This window comes from Tachypleus tridentatus, chromosome 13, assembly GCF_004210375.1.
Source record: "Tachypleus tridentatus isolate NWPU-2018 chromosome 13, ASM421037v1, whole genome shotgun sequence".
In the NCBI taxonomy this organism is placed as follows: Eukaryota; Metazoa; Arthropoda; class Merostomata; order Xiphosura; family Limulidae; genus Tachypleus; species Tachypleus tridentatus.
The window spans coordinates 235,495,899-235,507,230 of record NC_134837.1 but is presented as its reverse complement, the minus strand read 5'-3'; the positions used below and the strand labels follow the sequence as shown (position 1 = coordinate 235,507,230).

General features: G+C 35.7%; 1 protein-coding gene across 1 annotated transcript in view; it reads left to right on the top strand.

Moving 5' to 3' along the window:
* The first annotated feature begins 11,090 nt into the window (after positions 1–11,090).
* Positions 11,091–11,332, top strand: part of LOC143237220 (proclotting enzyme-like) — a 28,022-nt gene continuing 27,780 nt past the window's right edge. The window contains exon 1 of the mRNA XM_076476229.1: positions 11,091–11,327. The gene's annotated coding sequence lies outside the window, so the exon portion shown is untranslated. The remainder of the gene's footprint in view (positions 11,328–11,332) is intronic.

Here is an 11,332-nt window from a genome sequence, read left to right as displayed (position 1 = left end):
TGTTTTAATATATAATCTTATTTCTTCAGTATCACTCACAGTTCCGCTACTCTCGCTCGTGGAACTGTCGTCATCACTAGAACTTGTCAGATCTCTGTCAATAGTAACTTTTCTAGGTTCGTTCAGAGTAGGTTCAAATTGATATGGTGCTAATCGACACTGTTCAGAACACAAAGTCAAAACAAACTCCGCCTCTGTTTTTCCGTATGCACTGGCCATGTTTATTTACATTCAACGCGCTGGCGTTGGCGGTTTGTTTGGCAACTATTACGTCAAAGTACTTTTCATAGCGGCAAACGTAAAAACTAAAACGTTCGGATTGCCGCTGCTTGGAAAGGGCTTTTTCTGCACCAAGTTCTATGTTTCATTTATTAACACATATGTTTTATAAAATATGTGAACCTGCAAAATTAATTAGTATGAGTAGTTTCTTGACTGCAAAGTTTTTCTCTTCTGTAAAATTCAACTTTAACACATTCACGATGTCAAAAAACACATAGGTTCAAAAAATCATGATATAAAATGATAAAAACCGTGTAATCCGAATACTAACTTACTGGAATGGGTCAAATGAAAAACTGTAAGGATGAGCTGGGGATGGAAGTGTGAAGCAGCGATTTTAGATTTGAGTTATATTTTGTAATGTTCTTTCTTCTTTTCAACGTTTAGTTAATTTCTGTTTACCTTATAAATACTATCTCACTTGCTTCGTAATATATTTTAGACATGCTATTCTTGTATTAACACGCTGATGTAAGATATCCCTCGCGGCTCTCCAGTCTGCGGACTTACAACGCTAGAACTCAAGTTTTGATTTTCATGATGAACAGAGCAAAGATAGCCTACTATGTAGCTTTGCACATAGTTACAAACAAACAAGATATCTTTATCAGTGATGTACTAATTCTAAATTAATATAGAATCATGTAAAACAAATACTAAGTTATTAGAAAATCAAGTTAACAACAGATATATTTCCCCACTTTCCCTTTATTTGTTCATCGTGTTTTGTAGGGACCGTTTGAAATTTTCATTTGTCTTTCGACTGCAGTCTTTGTGATCTAATATTGTTTTGTGGAGATATATTAATTTATTAAAAGTCTTCAGCCAATGCAAATAACTCACGAACCTTCAACGGTTGAACTTTCAGTATAAGAATGTTGTTATTTCATGTTTATTGGTTTATACTACTTGTTATCTGAAAATCATGTTGAAAAACTGAAGTCGATTTAATATTAATTAACAACATTTAGTTAAATTTCTTCTTAGTTTGTGGTATTACAATATGTGAAAATTGTTTTTGACAAGTTTTAAATAATGACGTGTGTTACACCTACAGGTTTGATGGTTTCAATATACGTATTTGTTTTTAGATGAGGTATTGCAGAACGTTATAGAAAAAATAAATTGTAGAATTTTTTTCTCCGAAAAGGGGTCGAATTGTTTGTTTGTTTGAAGTTAAGCACAAAACTATACAAGTGACTACCGGTACTCTGCTCGTCACGGGTATCGAGACCCGTAGGTCGTCTGGAGGGATCACTTGTTTTAATCATTCGCATCAGTATACACTGTAAGTCAGTTAGTAGACCTGCTTAACATTACAGTTTGTACTCTTGCAATGTCAGTAAAACGTGTACCTGCCATGAATCACGGGAAGAATTATGCACTATGTATGTTACAACATAGCTTAACATACGAACTTCAAAAACAAGAAATAAAGATTTTTGTTTTATTTACTCTTAAAACAGAATACTTTGGAGACCCTGCAGAAGAACATCTTGTAAATGTTTTAAAAAAGTATTATTTTAATTATTATGTAAAATTAACATTAAATGATGAACAATATTGTTTTCTAATATTCAGTAAACAAACAGAGTACCTTAGATTTTTAAGCATTTAGAAAGGACATTTGTTGTATGTTGTGTACAGAGAAGAGAGAACAATAGACTATGTAAGAACGCTAATGTTATTGCTGTCTCAAACACACACACATATAAGCAAGATATCTTCCATATTACGAGGGCTGTTCAAAAAATACGCGGACAGACGTCATAAAACAAAATGTACTGTATTTAGAAGTTACAGGTCTGGGACCCCTTCAAAGTACTCTCCTCCCCAACGCACACACTTATCCCAATTTGTTTCCATTTGTTGAAACAGTCCTAGCACGCTTCTTTTGTAATGTCCTCCAGCTCCTTCGTCGCATTTGCCTTAATCTCGGGAATCGTCTCAAATCTTCTTCCTTTCAAGGGTCTTTTGAGTTTGGGGAACAAGGAAAAATCGCAAGGAGCAAGGTCAGGTGAGTAGGGGGGGAAAGAACAGTGATCGAGTGTTTGCCCAAAAACGCACGAGTTCTGAGGGCTGAATTTCGCAGCAACGCGGTGCATCTTCAATTTTTCGGTCAAAATCTCGTAACAAGATCCAACTGATATCCCACACTCTTCAGCAAGCTCCCTGACAGTCAGACGTCGATTCGCCTGCACCAGGGTGTTGATTTTGTCGACGTGTGGGTCGTCAGTTGACGTTGAAGGACGTCCAGGACGCTCATCACCTTCAATGGACTGTCGACCATCCTTAAAACGTTCATCCCACTTGAAACATGCCGTACGATTCATAGCAACATCACCGTAAGCCGTGTTAAGCATAGCAAAAGTTTCAGTCGCAGATGTTCCAAGTTTAACACAAAATTTCACAGCAAGTCGTTGCTCCTTCAGGTCATTCATTCTGAAATCCGCCAAACGAAAAAATCGCACTTCACTTAAAACCGCGTAGCTAATACACAAATAAAGATATCTGCAATCGAGAAATGGCGTCGTAATCAGCTGATCTGTGCAAACCTAGCGACATCAAGCGGATTTCCCTGGAGCCAACTGGAGCCGCGCAATTGAAACAGTCCGCGTATTTTTTGAACAGCCCTCGTACTATTATTGAGGTGGTTTCTAGAAAGCTTGGAAAGCAATGGTGATAAATCCCTTTTGTTCTTGACAAATTCCCAGTTCCATTTTTATGAATCCTTATGAATTTCTTATGGTCCGAATCGCCAAAGTAATAAATTACTTTTTTAATGTAAAAACGCAAAATCATACAGACGTTACTGTGGCGGGCATCTACTGCTCGCCTAGTACAGTGTTAGATGTAAATCTATTGAATAAATTGTATAATAGCAACTGTAATCTTATTATTATCGGTGACCTAAACAGTAAACATATAGCATTCAACTGTCGTAGTACAAACGCAAATGGCAATTTACTTTTTCAATTTTTGGATGAATCAAATATGACTTTATTAAACGATGCAACATCGACACATAACTTATGCCTGTGTTCGTCAAATATGAGTCGCAAATTCGTAAATTTTCATGTTGGTCACGATATAGATAGTGACCACCTCCCAGTTTGGTGTATCTTCAATCTCACCCCCCACTTAAATAAAATCATAGTGAGAGACCAACTAAACTACAAAAAAGCTAATTGGCCAGTTTTTCAAACTATATTAAATGAAACCTTACCTCCAGAAGTACTACATATTGCCGCGGACGCATAAGATATAGATGCATACTGTCATATCATCTCTGAGTGTCTAAAACAGGCAGCCAACAGATCTATACCGAAACAAAAACACTTCTCAACAACTCATTCATGGCAACCACACAAAGACATAATACACTTAATTAAAAACAGACGTAAACTCCGCAGACAGTACATTCAAAATCGCAACCCCACACTTAAAACTCAGATAAACACAATAAGGAATAAAATACGAAACTTAATCAGACAACAGAAACAAGAAAACTGGAACACCTTCTGTTCCGTTCTAAATCACAAAACTGATCCTAAACAATTCTGGACACACTTGAAAAGATTTACAAACACAGGAACAACAAACACAGTATATCCACCACTGGAACTGGATGGAGAAACAGCATACACTAACACAGAAAAAGCCGAGATATTTAAAAAAACACCTAGAAAACACGTTCAAAACACATCATGAACCAGACATGAACAGATACTTTTATAATACAGTCACAAACTTTATTGATCAAAACAGAAGCATTTTTACACCTAAATTTCCAGTCAACACTATTACACACCAAGAAAAACAAAAGACTGGAGCACTCATCAACTGATAAAACATATCACTGTAACAGAAGTCGTAACTGCTATTAACAACACAAAAAACAAAGCCCCTGGAGAAGATGGTATTCAAGCTATCCTCCTAAAACAAGGCACTCAGAGATTATATGAACACCTAACAGCGTTATTTAATCTCTCACTATCAGCTGGATATATCCCCGTTTCTTGGAAGGAAGCAATAATATTAATGTTCCAGAAAGAAGGAAAGCCAGCGAATAAATCAAACAACTACCGCCCGATTAGCTTAACCAGTTGTATTGGCAAAGTATTAGAGAGGATAATTAGTAATCGTCTGTCAGTTTACTTAGAAGAAAATTCAAAATTACCAGAAATTCAAAACGGATTTCGAAAAACCGCCAAACTACAGACCACCTGATTCGACTTACAGAATCAATTACCGACAGCTTCAACAAAAAAGAATGCACTGTAGCTTGCTTTCTCGACATTGAGAAAGCATTTGACACAGTGTGGCATAACGGCTTACGACATAGATTGCTTGAAATGGCATTACCTCAGGAAACTATTCGCTGGCTGTCCAACTTCCTGGATAACAGAATGTGTAAAGTAAATGTAAATGGGGCCCACTCAGGGTCCTTTTCACCCGAAGCAGGAGTCCCGCAGGAGGGGTTGTTAGCCCTATATTATTTATCATGTACGTGAGTAATATGCCTCTGTCGGACCTAAATTTAGGTTATGCATCACAGTTCGCTGACGATGTAGCAGTCTGGAAAAGTGCCCCACTCCGTCAATAGCAGCAACGAACCTACAACCAGTCCTAAATAACATCGAAGAATACTGCCAGAAATACAGAATCAAAATTAATATTCCAAAACCCAAGTCATAGTATTCAGCAGACTGAATAAGCTGAAAAAGATCCACCAAAACTCTATATGAATGGATCACTTTTACTGACTGCTACTTCTGCTAAATTTCTAGGTCTAACCTATGACTCAAATTTAACGTGGCTACCACATAGTAAAATGTACTGATACGAATCTGGAAAGAGCAAACTATGCAAGAAGTCTTTCAGGTAAAATCCAAGGAACATCACCAGACAACATACTTAAAATCTACAAAACGTACATTAGACCAACAATAGAATATGCATCACCTGCCTGGATTAACATAGCACCCACACATGTACAGAAACTTCAACGTATACAAAATTCTGTACTAACTTCAGCATATAAAGTACCACGTAGCACCTCAACCACATTCATGCACAAGTATGCAAACATAGATACAATAGCTGAAAGACTCTTGCATAATTCTCTAAAATATTTCAATAAGAATTGGCATAAAAATGACTTAATGTGTGATCTCGACAGATATCATGTACATGATGTAAATGGTCCTAAATACCTCTCCCCTTTTAACATATATTTAAGAAATGTAACACAAGCTGGCCACTATGCACTAGACACTTAGTCCTTGTTTCTTTTTATTTTTATAATTATTATTTTCTTTTTTAATCATTATTATTTTATTTTATTTTTATTTTATTTTTTTTCTCTTTTTGAATTATTATTCAAGTATTGAATAATAATAATTATTATTACTTTCTTTTTTTTTGTGTGTGTGTTACTACAAGTAGTAGTAGCATTCTCTCATTCGAGAAAAAGGAGAAAAATACAAAAAATATATATATATATGAAAATACAAAAAAAAGATATATATGGAAAAAAATTAAATGAAGAAAAAAAAAAAACTTCTTGTTCGTCCATGCATGGACTGAGCCCTGAAATGGACCTGAGTATGATGTTATACTTTTACTCTGGCCCAAAGCTTTTAAAAAAAAAAAAAAAAACCCTAAAGACAGACGCTATAATCGTTCGGGAGGGAGGAAGAGGTCAAATGTACCTGACCCTCCTGGGTATTTAACAACATCAATACTCAAATACCCACACAGTCAAACTTGGAACAGCCCTCGTATTATTAACTTGGGACACTCTTCACAATGAACGGTGGGTTTAACTTTGCAACACCCACACGGGCGAAAGGGCGATCACTTTCGTTGTAGAGGCTTAAAACCCGCGACCTGTAGATTACGATTCTAGCGCCCTAACCTCAAGTCCTTAAGTGGTGGAAAATGAGGCTTATTTACCGATACCATACACATGTACATATAATTAAAAAGGAACACTTTTTACTGGGTATGGAGTCTCAGAAAGTTTGTCTGATATTCGCTTTTGCCTTCACAGCAGAAATTTATAGGAAGAAAATTATGCTTTAATATAACGCACCTTTCAAAAAAATTAAGTTTTCCTTATTTGTAAATCTCTACATTGCATATATTTATTTATTTTGCTGCAAAAATAAATGTTTTCTATTAAGCCGTGTATTAATTTTGCCCAGCAACATCTAATAAAAATTTTGCAGAGTTTTGGTCAAATTGTCGAAAAAAATTTTAACTTAGAGAGCTGATTAGTTGTTTGGAATTTCGTTCAAATCTATACGAGAGTTATCAGCGATACTCGTCCCCAATTCAGCAGTGTAAGACTAAAGAGAAGGCAGCTAGTCATCACCGCCCACCGTCAACCCTTGAACCACTCTTTTTACAACGAACAGCGGGATCGCACATAACAACGCCCCTACGGTTGAAGGGGGGGAGTCTGTTTTGTTGACTAGGAAGCAAACTTGAGTGCCCTAACCACCTGACCATGCTAGCTGTAAATCAAAACTATAACATTCGCCATAATTGTAAACAACACTTTATTCACGACGTACAGTATGAGAATGTGGTTATTTCATGTTTACTAGTTTATATTACTTGTTATTTTAAAATCATGTAGTAAAATTGAAGTAAGTCAAATACAAGTTAGCTGTGATAAAATACTTGCTGATAATGTTAATGATACCAATAGGTGTAATAAAAGCATTATTTGTGTCTGAGAAAGTCAGGATTATGGTAACTGGTAATTTCGGAAATTGTTCAAATAATGATTCATAAACGTGTATAAATGGTTATATCAGAGAGTTTCCCGGTTTGCTTTTTCTTTTTCTTTTTTATCCAAATTCTCTTTTGGAGGGAACCATTCCGCCGATAAACGTTGGCCAAATCTAAACTGATACACAAATCAATTAGACATTCTTATTGAAATTCAAGAATTTCACAAACTATTTCGCTTATTTTTTCCTCCACTAAAAGCACTGGTTAAGCAAAAACAACAGAATGGGCTTCACTATTGTGCTCTGTCAATCGTGAGTATCTAAATCTGATTTTAAATGTTTTAAGTACTTAGACTTACCATTGAGACATGAAGGGCGAAAGTTCTCGTATTGCTGACAGGTTTATTCATATATATGACTACTTGCTATTATATTAACACATAGCACAGTTCAAGGTCAGTAGACCGGTTTTACAATTTGTATGAAGAGCTTGATAAAGTTAAAAGAAATTACATGCTTGTGTCTGAGCTGGAAATTCCCAGGATACAACTTATACAACCATTACAAACACAAAAGTAATATCTTAGACGAATAAACATGTTTTGTAGGGACCGTTTAAAATTTTTATTTGTTCTTCGACTGTACTATTTATAATCTGGTATTGTTTTTGTGGAAATATATTAATTCAGCTAATTTTAACAACTCACGAACCATCAACAGTTGAACCTTCACTTTTCTTAAGAGGATAAGAAAATTCTCATGCTTTTTTATTATATTGTAAACAGATTAAAAATGACCCAAATATTTGCTTTTCAATTATGTGAAGCATGTAAGTATTATTAAATGGAACTTTTGTATATGTTCGTTTGAGATACCTAAATTTTTAGCTGTTTGAACAACTTTGATTTTCTTTGTATTCTATTTTATATGTTTATATTTTATTTCAATACTTTTTATCGTGATTGATAATTAATTCTTACTCTTATAAAACCAACACTGATCTTTGAGTTATTTTTTAGTGTCGAGAATTATAAATATAAGGGGGCTGAGGATTCTTCTACAGTAGGTGTCTGTCACTTATTGGCGATAAATGTGAACAATAAACAGACAGCACATAATCCACTTGTTTTAAAACATATTCTAAAACAGATCAAACGCATATACAAAAAGTTTGCACGGTACAGGACATCATAGTTATATCTAAAATTTTAAGTTATTCTTTTTGTTGTCAGAATTACACTCAGACGAATTCAATTACTTTAGAATCCAGTTGACAAGACAAATTATTTTTCTCCATTCTGTTTTTGCTATACAATCTACGACAGAAAATTTCACTTAACGTTACCTCGAGGGATACCACAGTTGTATTTCGAACTTTAACTAATTGTGTCCTTTTGTCAAGCCCCCGCCAGTACAGCGATAAGTCTACGGATTTACAACGTTAAAATCAGGGGTTCGATTCCCCTTGGTGGGCTCAGCAGATAGCCCGATGTGGCTTTGCTATAAGAAAACACACATACTCCTTTCGTCAAAGTTCACACAGACACATTCAATACTTTGGAATACCCTTTAGCAAGATAATATATTCTCCTTAACTCTATTAAACTCTATGAAACTCACTTTAAGATAACTTAGTGCAACAATACTTTTTTTTATTTGATTTGAATTTTCGGGTAAAGCTACTCAGGGCTATTTAAGCTATTCATACTTAATTTAGCAGTGAAACTTGTCATAACTACTACCTTTAAAATAGTTAACGTTTATCACTCTTGTTACGAAAAACTAAATAATGATTAAATATTAACTCACAAGTTAAATTAAATAATGACATATACAGTAAACATTTTTATATATCCATCATTTAGTACTTATGCTTTTAAAAATTAGAAACACATATCCTTTTTATTAAGATTTCTAAATAATTTGTTCTACATAGTTTAAATGGTTCCGAATATACATTACTTTGAAAACAAGTGTAGAACATGCTGTTCAATCATCGTTGAATTTATCATCAACAAGTCACAAACACCTACTGTAGTAGAATCCTAGTCCCAACAAGAACATAGTTTGTATACTCTTAAGAAGTATGGCTTTTTTAATGATGATACTTAACAGTTCAGCGTATCTCCACCAGTTTTCTTATTGCAAAGTGGAGGGCCCAGCATGGCCAAGTGGGTTAAGGCGTTCGACTCGTAATCCAAGGATCGCGGGTTCGAATCCCGGTCACACTAAACGTGCTTGCCCTTTTAGCCGTGTGGACGTTATAATGTGACAGTCAATCCCACTATTCGTTTGTAAAAGAGTAGCCCAAGAGTTGGCAGTGGGTGGTGATGACTAACTGCCTTCCATCTAGTCTTACACTATTAAATTAGGGACGGTTAGCACAGATAGCCCTCGAGTAGCTTTGTGTGAAATTCACAAAAACACAAACACATGCAAAGTGGAGGGAAGGGTGATAAAATTTAAAAGAATAACATAAATGAATGTGTGAATTTCTTTCCTTTGAATAGCCCCCCGCTAGTACAGCGGTATGTCTCCGGATTTACAACGCTAAAATCAGGGATTCGATTCCCCTCGGTGGGCTGAGCAGATAGCCCTTTGTGGCTTTGCTATACGGAAAAACACACACTCCTTTGAATAAGTCTTTTGTTCACAAGAAGATCAAACAGGCAACAAACAAGAAGTGTTACAAGTTTAAAATAGTGTTAAATGATACTTTTTAGTTTGGTCATGTGGTAACTAGTGCAGCATGAAGTATGAAGCATCAGTAACATCTCAGTCTTGTTAATATTGAAAGACAATGCCATCCGGTTTTAACACCAACAAGACATGACTGTTATTTATTAATCGATGTTGGTAGTGGTCTGACAGGTTTAAAATGAGCAGTTGTAGGTGTGAGCACGCATGGATTGATGCAATACTGAATTCAGAGAGTTTGTTTTGAATTTTGCACATAGCTACACCAGTGCTATCTGCGCTAGCCGTCCCTAATTTAGCAGTATAAGACTAGAGGGAAAGCAGTTAGTCATCATCACCCACCGCAAACTCTTGGGCTACACGAATAGTGGGATTGACCGTCACATTATAACGTCGAGACGGCTGAAAGGGCAAGCATGTTTGCTGTGACGGTGATTTGAACCCGCGATTCTCGTGTGACGAGTCGAGTACCTTTACCACCTAGTCATGCCGGGCCTGTTCAGAGAGATCGCTTGGGACTTGATGTAACTGATTTATTATTGTATGTTTATTTTAATATTTTAATAATGATTTTCTTTTCAGGAAGTAAGATTGGTTGAATATCAGAAACTTGGTTGTACACCTTGCCAAAAATTGGAACTTTTGGAGTAGAAACGAGGACAGGAATGAAAGATAAATTTATTTTTGGACTTAATATAACTTAAAAATGTTACTACAAAAGCATTGTTTTATTCTTTACTCGATTGTCTTCAGTCTTATGGAATGAATGAAGACAACCTGAACAATTATTTACTTTACGTGACATGTGACGGTGCAGCCGTGATGTTGGCGAGTAAAAGCGGTGCTAAGAAACTGATGAAAGACAAATTTCCTTCTGCAGTTGTGTGGCACCATGCTAATCAAGGATTAGAACTGATGGTTGGTGACACTGTAAGATCACTTTCGGGGATCAACGGATATAAAGCGTTTTTTTTTTATACAATTCGTGTCTTTGTGTCACGTATCGCCTAAAAATAGTTGAGAACTAAAAGTATGCACGAAGTAGTTGGAGATACAAATTTCCAAAATTGACTGAATTGTAAGCACTCGAAGTGCAGCATCTAATTTTCGGTTAGTTTTAGCTGTTTGGGAAAACCATGAAGCATTAGTGGAACATTTCGAAGAAACCAAGCGTAATTCAGTAAGAAACAAAAGAGAGCGATGCGAACACAAGGACTTTCAGCAAAAATTCAAGCACAGAACTTCCATTGAATCTTCAGTACTTGTTCGAAAACATAAATCATGAGAAATTGCAACATTTGAAACATGATTTGACAGAAATAGATAAAAACCCTATAACCCGAGCGCTTTCGAAAGGCGGAGCTTTCTTCTTCAGGGACAAATTTATCTGAGCATTATTCCAATTTCTTCCAGTGAATGTGAACGAAAGTTTTTGCAGCTGAATTTTTCATCCTAAGCTATAGCTTCGTTGATGATAAAAACCGTTTCGGCACTTTCGTTTATTAAACTTACTGGGCCGTCTCTCCTACCCCAAGAAAAACAAAACGAAGAGTCATCGCTGCTCTGACAACGTAAACACCAAAAGTAAAGAACCAAGTCGGAAAAGTAAG